Source organism: Crocuta crocuta, unplaced genomic scaffold, assembly GCF_008692635.1.
Source record: "Crocuta crocuta isolate KB4526 unplaced genomic scaffold, BGI_CrCroc_1.0 scaffold223, whole genome shotgun sequence".
Lineage (NCBI taxonomy): Eukaryota > Metazoa > Chordata > Mammalia > Carnivora > Hyaenidae > Crocuta > Crocuta crocuta.
In genome coordinates, this window is record NW_027529426.1 from 427,351 (window position 1) to 437,592 (window position 10,242).

Here is a 10,242-nt window from a genome sequence, read left to right on the forward strand (position 1 = left end):
TTCAAGCTGAGCATGGTGCTTTAAAGAGAAGAGGATGATCCAGGAAGGAACTGGTGTTGGGTAGAGCTGATGTGTACGTAGTATTCTCTTCTAGTCCTGTGTGGTGGATGGCAGCAAGAAATAAGGCTTGGGAGGCTCAGAAAACTAAGAAGAGTAAGCTAAATTCTGATAACAAGAAGAAAAGTGTTTCATATTGAATGATCTCTGATCAGAGATGAGACAATGGAAATATAATTAAATAAAGCCCATGTCAGGTAAGTTTATTTTCCCACACAGGCTTAAAAAACGGAAAATATTAGGGACCTGGGGAAGCATAGTTCAGACAAATTGTACAAGATAATGAGACTTCACTAGGATCTAATAAAACCACTGAAACTACTCAAGAATATCTGATTATTGGAAAGTTTGGGTTTGAAAAATGTATGTTTATTATTATAATGTAAAACACATTTGCTACATAATAGCTACTGCGACACAGTGGTTCAGATTTTCTTAGGAAATATGAATAAATCACACCAACCAGGCCCAGAATAAAATGCAGTTATAAAATAGGAATATCATTAGGATTTGTCTTGTGGCAATAAATCATTTTAATAAAACTGCTGTTAAAAATGCAGAATAAATGTCATAAGGCTTTTGTTTTTTTTACCAATGAATTGTTGAAACAAAGCTCTTGAATGAACTAGATTTAAAAGGATTATAAATGACAGAGATAATAGAATTCTTTTATAATGGAGGTGAGGAATTTTAACTATATACACACGGATAAAATGAAGAACATTACTAATAAAATTAATGTACATACAAATACTCAGATATTTGCTCCTAGTTTTATTAACCATTACAAATCAGAGAATATATTTATAAGCAGTCTAAGCAAAATGAAAATGCTTCTAAATTTTGCAAAATTCTTCTGCATATATGGTTGACTCAGATAAACAACATCAAGACTAAAATGGAAATGACAATTTTACCAAATAAAAATAATGAAATAATAGAGAAAAATATTATATCTAACTTGCTAAATATAATACAATTTTAGTTGAGCACAATGTAAATTTTATAATACAAGTAAAATATTCTTGATGTAATGCTCCATCATTATAAACATTTTACATTCTATTTGCATAACAGACCTCTTCACATTCACACCAGAGTAATTTTATGGTAGGTGGGTGTTGTTCATTCAAACCAAGCTGAAACTGCATTATAGGAAGAAGGTATCTTCAACATAGTGCTGAACACACTTTATTGTTGAAATATACACATTTTCAGTGCCACCTATGGGTAGTAAGAAGAGATTTACATACAATTCTTCTTTTACACAGTGGTAATAATGGATAATGTATGAATAGTGAACAAAATGTACCTAAAAGTATAAACTATTTTGGAGTGGTTTGATAAATTAATATTCGATTTGCTGATTGATTTATACATATGAGAAATTGCTGGCAATTTAAGTACTTGAATGAATAAAGTAAAAAATCTGTGCATAAAGTACTATTAAAATGTTTGCACAGAGAAAGTCTTACATAAAATTTGAGGTAAGTTTGATCGATTTGTCTTAATTTGCTTGGGAGAAAGTATAACTACTGCTTAATTTCATAGCCATGCATTTTTCAAATAAATAAAATACTGTACTTCTTTGTGAAAATGTTATATTTACATAGAAATTAACAATATTTAAGTTAAAAATAATCCTTCCCTAAATATTTGGAGGTCCAATGAGAATTTCTTTGAACACTTATTGATTGTTTATGATTTGTATTATGTCATAAAAATATCATTTAACACAGTATTAAATACTTTTGTATCCAACTGCATCATTTGGGAAAACATTATATCTGCTATTTCATGTATATTTAAAAATTTTTAAAGGGCACCCTTATAATGCATATAATAAAATGTCAAATAAAATGCAATAATACATTATTTATAATAACACTTGGCAGGTAAAACTGAAGTGACTTTCTATTTTTGATATTTAAAATTTTTTCAAGGATCAAATGCTAGCTTTAAAAGTGAAATAAAAAAAAGTGAAATAAAATAATTAAAACTAACTAGTAAACCTGTAATAGTTAAATAAAATTGATGAAATCATTAAAATTATGTATTGGAAAATTCACTAATGAAAACGTAGTTTTTATCTTTCACATTAACTAGTACCATAAAGTAGTTTTTTTCTTACTGCTTAATGTTTATTTTTTTAAGACTTTTTTAAAGTTTATTTATTTATTTTGAGAGAGAGTGAGAGAATGAGTGTGAGAGAGGCAGAGAGAGAGGGAGAGAGAGAGAATCCCAAGCAGGCTCTGGGCTAACAGCACAGAGCACCACACGGGGCTCGAACCCATGAACCATGAGATCACGACCTGAGCCAAAACCAAGAGTTGAACACTTAACTGACTGAGCCACCCAGATGCTCCCCTTACTGCTTAGTTTTTAAAAATTAGTACAGAATTATATTTTCCAGTTTTCTAATGATATAGTTATATAAAATAATTGTTTTGTTATTTTAACTAATAGAAGAAAAAAAATCCTAACATATCATTCCTCTATCTGGGTTAGAAATAATTTTGAGGGGCACCTGATGGCTCAATCAGTTAAGTGTCTCACTCTTGATTTCACCTCAGGTCATGATCTCACAGTTCATTAGATTGAGCCCCACATCGAGCTCTGTGCCAACAATGTGGAACCTGCTTGGAATTCTCTCTCTCTCTCTGCTCCTCCCCTGATTGAGCTCTCTCTCTCTTTCTTTTTCTGTCTTTCTCAAAATAAATAAGTAAACATGGGAAGATAATGAAATAATTTTGATGATGAAAGATGTGTTGTTTTTCTATTGTGCTCATTGGAGCCTTGTGAGTACCTGGTGATCCCTCAGTAAGAAGGGAAGAAGGAATTGAGGAGGGGTTGAAGCAGACACAAGCTCTCATCTCTGTTTCTGCTTTTACTCATTCAGCAGTGGTGAGTTTCACTACTGTCCTGACCAAGCTCTCCCATGGGGTGTGCAAGTCCCAGGCAAGTATTTTTATGGACTATTTGGCTTTAAAATATTTATAACATCATGGCCTGTGTGTATGAGGATTTAGAATAATGGCTGGAAAAGAGGTACTCATGTATTTGTTTATTTTCCAGTTAGGACACATAAAAAGTCTTCATAGTGTCCAGACACCATCACTTCCTGTTTATGACTGGGAACCTTCTTTCCATGTTCTTTATTTTTAAATACAACATTTCTAGCTAATTTTATATATCCAATTATGAGGAAAAAAAACATAGCAGTGATGCTATTACTCACAATGCTGTGGCGTGTCAGAAGCTATTTGTATTGAACCAGCTAGGTCTTCTTGTCTGTACAGTTTCCCAGTGCCATTTATTTTATGCAGATTACATCCTTACTCATGACACTGCACCAGCCATCACCAATCATGCAACCCATGATTATTGTCATAGAATGAGTCTCTCAGATCCAAGTCTTACCTAGGTAATGTACAGAAATATAAATGATGATTCGTTTTCTGGTCAAGTTAAATTTACCATTTGGAACGTTGTACTGTAAACATAGATAGCACATTGTTCAACTGTGTCCTCTTTTGAACTTTTTAGGCTATAATCACTATGTTCCTAGTCCTTGAGCTGTTGATGTTGATTGCTATCTTCCGCACCACATACCAACAACAGGCATACTTTCCCTTGTGGGTATGACCCCTCCCCCAGCTGGCACCAGGAATAGACACCCAATCCTTCCATGGATTTGGTACCAAATGTCAGTCAGGCTCTTGGGAATAGCTGAAACTATATTCTTTAAGGGTTTTCAGATTCTTTGCACCAAACCTCCCTTCATGGGGATGGATTTAGGAAAATCTTAGAGAAGATAGGTTCAGCCAATCCCAGAGAGGTCCAGCCAGAAGGCCAATGCTTGGTATGCAGTAGCCCATGGAGGAGTTAGGATCATTACCCTGGGAGCAAGTGGGAAGGAGGTGGTGGCTGCATGGTAAATGCTACCTATCACCACCCCTACTGTTCCTGTGTGCTGAGGATGGAGGTAGCATTATGGTCATATATAACAGGGGCAAGCGTTAAGACTCAGGTCCACACATGTGGCTCAAGGCCAAGACGAGGCAGAGGACTGTTAGTAGCCCAGAGCCCAAGCATATCTTGTGCCAAATTTAAGTGGCCACTCCCAAAACCAATATGTCGATACCATTCTTAGTAGCTCATCTTCTGTGAAACTGTTAAAGAAATTTTATGCTATCCAGAAGGAACATTTTCTAAACTTTAGCTACCTCATCTGCAACATGCAGATTTATGATGAAGTTTTTGTAAGAATTAAACAAGAGAATGCATGTAAGTATGTAATAGTAAATGACAGATATAACTAATAAGTGAAACTTCTTTGAATTTCAAAATTATATAGGCATGAAATAATAGAATGTGGAATCAAACATACTTATTTTCTTAATTTCATGCAGCAGAGGCCATGTTGGACCTGAAAAGGTAACAGGGTTGAGAAGATCAGAGTACATATAAACTTTTATAAATGAGTAATATTTAAAGAATAGAAGATACCCAACTCACTTATAATGGTGGTCACATGGAGGCCTTGGGAGTGAGAATGGGAATTGAGAAATTGCTGTGAGAAGGCCATAAAACTAAATACAGTTTGCTTTTTATCCAGATTAGGGTTTTTTTCACTCTTTAATCTCTTTTATTTATTGTTTCTACTTGTCCCTTTATTATATCATGGGGACCACGGGAAGAGGAAGAGAAGAGAACTATTCCAGTCTTTTGTTTCCTAACTTTGCCACCCTACAATCAAGCATTGATTTAAAACAACAAAAAACAAAAACAAAAACAGCAAATCCATGCCATAAAGAAAATGTTTAAATAGTGCCTGGCAAACCATACACATTTTAAAAAGGAAAATCATGAAGTATTCACTGATTGACATTTACATAGTAGTTAATATTCGTTTTCAGAAGCATTCAGAAAAACAGGACACATGCATATTCAAAAAGACAGACTCCTTTGACATAAAGAAGTAAGCAACCTGGGCAGAAAAGGGACTAGAATTGCAGGTCATCTTTTTTTTCCTTTCTTTCTTTTTTTTTTTTTTAAGCAGGGTTCACACCCAGAGCTGAGCCCAATGCCAGGCCTGAACTCACGACCCCAAGACCAAGATCTGGGCTGAGATCCAGTGTTGAATGGTTAACCGACTGAGCCAGCCAGGTGCCCTGCAAGTCATCTTCTTTATTTTTAAATGTTTGTTTATTTATTTTAATTGAAAGAGAGAGCTTGTGCAAGTGGAGTAGGAACAGAGAGAGAGGATGAGAGAGAATCCCAAGGAGGCTCCATGCTCAGTGCAGAGCTTGACATGGGGCTCTATCTCATGACTGCAAGATCATGGCCTGAAATCAAAATCAGCCACTTAAATGATTGATCCACCCAGGTGTCCCACAAGTCGTCTCTTATATAGAAAGAATATTCTTGTTGTAGCCCAATAAATTCTCTAATATATACCCCCTTCCTATATTTACATTACTTTCTAAATTTAATCTTAAAAATAACACAAGTGTGAAAGTATAAAGCTGTGCATGGAGTAAAAATGTGGATGAAATCCTTGTTTCATCCCACAGTGGAAATTTTCATGTAATGTGGAGACATTTATCCGAACCATCTGTTGATTGTTCAGCCTGGCTCTACATATACAGAAGAGCTTTTCTTTTTCATGCATGCAAATGGAGATTCACACAGCTCAATACTTATTAAAGATGGTGTATATTTTGATACATGTTGATGTAGCAAAAATTGTGTGTGAGTTATTCTGACAAATGTCTTTTATTGTAAATGAGTTTAAATCTCAATCACTCCCTCTCTCTCTCTGTCTCTCTTCCCACACTCTTAGTGAAATGAAATGCTGCAAATTCTCTTGAGTTTTGGGCATCTGAGGATTCAGCTGAGGACTCAGCTCAGAGGCAGAGCTATCTAAATCTCACATAGTCAAATATCTTGCCAGATCAGACCATCCCACAAAGGAAATTACCCAAGTCAAAGCAGGTAAGCAGAGCAGAATAGATTCAGTTGTTGCTCTGGGACATAATGAAACTGCCTAATTTGAATAGTCAAGTAACCTTATAGAGCTAGCCGGGAGATGGTCGAATATGTGGAAGTGGCTGTGGCAGAGGAGGCAATCATTTCTGCTGGCAATTAATCAAAGGAATATGTCACTAATTTATGTGACTGTCCAACTTTTTTTCCATAAAGTTCTGGATACTTATTTGTTTGGTATTTTGATAAACTTAGAAATAGATACTGATCTTAAAAAGTCAGTATAATATGTAAAGTATATGAATCTACATATGAAACACATCAAATATTCAACCTCAATACTGTTACAAGAGGAGGGGACATCTTATAAAATTTTATTGAAAGATATTAAGGAGACTCAGAATAAAGGTGTAAATTTTCCACAAATGGATCAATGTAGATGTAAATAGATTTATTTAATCAATAAATTGTGGTATATTGGAGAACAGAATGATCTAGAGCTATGGCAAGTATAGAATTTTTTTCACATATCAACGTGGGTAAAACTTTTAGAAAAACACAGCATTGACTGCAAAATGCAGATTAGAAAAGATATAGAAATATTTTTCATTTATAAAAGCAAAACTAAATAAGCTGCTTACAAATAAATATATAGGACATTAAAAAGAAAAGCAAGGAAACAACAGCTATAAAATTCAGAATATGCTTATCATTTTCTCAAAAATTATGAAGCCTTTTTATATTATATTTTGTACCTATGAGACATTACACACACGCATGTGTGCACATGCATGCACACACACATAGATTATTGCCTGGAATACAGATACTTCCTATGGAAAGTAAAAGGAGAAAGTACAGCTTATTTTATGGCCCAAACATGAAAGCCAGACATAGGTTTTCATTAGGGATTATTGCTGAGGACCACTTCCAAAATTCGAGAACGTGGACTTCATTGGTACCCTTGCAAATGTTCATCACATGCATTACAGTCTGAAGGTTTTCCATACCCAATTCTGATTCCTCTCTCCATTTTTATTTTTCGTAGGTCCCTGAACTCCTGATATCTCTCAGGGTCTGTTTCCAGATGACCCAATTGATGTGTCCATGCACTTTTTATTATACTTAATTAAGCTGGGATCTTCTTTTGTGTAGATGGCTGAGATATGCTTCCAAATAATCATATTCTATTCACATTCTTCCTCTTCATTCTAAACTGCTTCCCACAATGCAGTCAATGTTATCTTTTAAACATGTGGTTACTAACTCAAGCCTAGCCTATAATCTTCAAGTGTTTTCATTTTTTAAAAAAAATCTCAAATCCTTGGGGAGCTTGAGTGGCTCAGTCGGTTAAGCTTCTGACTTCAGCTCAGGTCATGATCTCATGGTTCGTGGGTCTGAGCCCCATGTGGGGCTCTGCACTGACAGCTCAGAGCCTGGAGCTGGCTTTGGATTCTGTGTCTCCTTCTCTCTCTGCTCCTCCCTTGCCCTTTCTCTCTCTTTCTCAAAAATTAATAAACTTTAATTTTTTTAAAGTCAAATCCTTCATATCTCCTAAATATCTGCATGAAGCAGCCTACACCTCTACTAGAAGATTCACCATTGTCTGGCCCACTGGACCTCAGGTACTGGCTTCGTTTTGTTCTTTGAAAATGCAAGACTTCTAATCATTTCAGGGATGTGATAGAGGCTAATTAGTCTCCTCTGAATACTTTGTTTTTCTCCTCATACTTTATTTAGAAACTCAAATATATTCTTTAGACTTCATTTTGAATGTTTAGAAACAAAATGAAAAGATAACAACAACCAAAATTTCTGCTCTGTTCCTTACCTAATAATTTGTTAGATCCCTCTTTTACACAGGGACAGCATTTTGTAATTATTTAGCAATTATCATAAAGGTATCTAAATGATTAATTTTCTAATTATTCACTTAATGTCTGTCTCTTTAATTAGAATGTAAAATCCCTGATGCCAGGGACCCTTCCTGTTTGTTTACTTTTTAATATTTAAAATTTTTATTTTTTATTTTATACTTTTTATTTTATTTATTTTTTTTGAGAGAGAAAGAGAGACAGACAATCTGAAGCAGGCCCTGAATGCAAAGCCTGGTGTGGGGCTCAAACCCATAAACCATGAGATCATGACCTGAGCCAAAGTCCGATGCTCAACTGACTGAGCCACCCAGGCACCCTTCCATGTTTTGTTTTATTTTGTTTATCAACTCCTTATTGATATCTATGGCAGTGCTTTGTAAATATGTGGTCATAAACTGTTTTTAAATACATACATACATACATACATACATACATACATGGATACATAAGAAGTAGTGGTTCCTAATTTCTGTTGACCAATATGTCTAACTTTCTCAATTTCCAATATTTTGCATAACATAGTTTTAGGACAAATTGGAGTTTTATGTACACCAAGAAACAGCACATAGAGACTGGGTAAATTGAGTAGATTGTATTCAAGGACTATTTATAAAGTTGCGGGCAAAGTTTTAGGAACTCAATTTGGTATAATTTAGTACCCTGAGACTAAGCATAGGGGGAGGCATTACCAAACTCACATCAGAAGGGACACAGGAAAGGAACCGTTTCCAAAACCCAGAGAGAGAAATTGGAGAAATCAGCTCTACAGAAGTCGTAGATTCTGGTGGTGTGAAGCTAGTTCAACAGACAGAAAGTCTAGAGAAAATGTACCATACCTCACTTTCCTCCGACCTTCAAATCTCCAGCACATGTCTCCCTCCATTGATCAAATCCTACTGTAGCCAGAAAACAAGGGAGACCTGTTAATTCAATGTATACTCATACCATAAAACTCAGTCTACCTTAAGGCACAGAATAGGAGAAGGTGAACAAGTGTATTAGAAAGGGCAGATGGAAGATGTTCAGCACAAATCCTATCCCCCATTAAATTTATTATCTGTCATTATTTTTTTTTAATGTTTTATTTATTTCTAGGAGAGAGAGAGAGAGAGAGACAGTGTGAGCAGGGGAGGGTAAGAGAGAGAGGGAGTCACAGACTGAAACAGGCTCCAGGCTCTGAGCTGGCAGTCAGCACAGAGCCCGACGTGGGGCTCGAATCCACGAACCGCAAGATCATGACCTAAACAAAAGTCAGACGATTAACCGACTAAGCCACCCAGGCGCCCCTATCTGTCATTATTTTTAAGAGTCACATGTACTTAGTATTTTCTTGAAAATTGAAAACTTTATAATGTTTAATCTTTTTAAAATATAATTTATTGTCACATTAGCCAGCACACAGTGTATACAGCATGCTCTTGGCTTCGGGAGTAGTTTTGTGATTCATCACTTACATACAATATTCAGTGCTTATCCCAACAAGTGCCCTCCTCAATGCCCATTACACATTTTCCATGCACCCCCGCCCTCTCACTCTCATCAACCCTCAGTTTATTCTCTATGTTTAAGAGTCTCTGAAGGTTTGCCTCCCTCTCTGTTTGTAACTAATTATTTTTCTTTCCCTTCTCAGGTGCCCCTAGACACTACAGTTCATTTTCACAAGCAGTAAGTGAGAATTTTAGAAAATGGAAACTTAGACATGCATCCTACTTTAAAATAGTTCTGAATGGGATCCCCTTATGATTTCATTTTCTGCTACTCTTCACATTCATCCTTTCATTCAGCCACATTATCTGTTAATAGTTGCCAATGAAGGTACTTAAAAAAAATCCTTATGTAAGCATTAGCTGGGATTCCATAAGGGAATAAAAACAGCTATGAATGATGTGTAGTAAAACATTTATTATAATGATTAGAATTTACACAATTGTGGAGAAAGTTGGTGAAGTAAATTTCTAGAAGAAGATATTTAGAGCACCAGAGAGAAGACACTAAGCAGAAACCAGGAAGGAAAACTGGTGTAGAAGTCAGCGGAATGAATTATGTACCTTACGGTGGGTCTGAAGTTATCTTGGTCAGTAGTTAGACAGTCAGGAAAATATCTCTATGTGAAACAAACAAACAAAGAAAAAATCAAAGACAAACTAGAATGCTTGATAATTAACTTGTGCCCTCAAGGACAGATCAGAACTTGCCTCTAGCTTCAGGTATACAGGTAATCTGCAGAAGCAGCATGTGTCCCTTACTCCAGAATTGCACCTATGTCTGGCCCTGGACTTGGAGAAGCTCAAGGAAGAGATGCAAAGCAGGTGGAGGAGCT

The 10,242-nt window shown here is 35.6% G+C and overlaps 1 long non-coding RNA gene across 1 annotated transcript; it reads right to left on the reverse strand.

The window, feature by feature from the left end:
- Window positions 1-419: 419 nt before the first annotated feature.
- On the reverse strand, window positions 420-10,028 carry LOC144227268 (uncharacterized). Its single transcript, XR_013333890.1, has 5 exons — window positions 9,971-10,028; window positions 8,759-8,818; window positions 4,448-4,486; window positions 3,296-3,477; window positions 420-1,281 (listed from the first exon to the last, which is right to left on the reverse strand). It is a non-coding gene; the product is annotated as an uncharacterized LOC144227268 (long non-coding RNA).
- Between the last annotated feature and the right edge of the window lie 214 nt (window positions 10,029-10,242).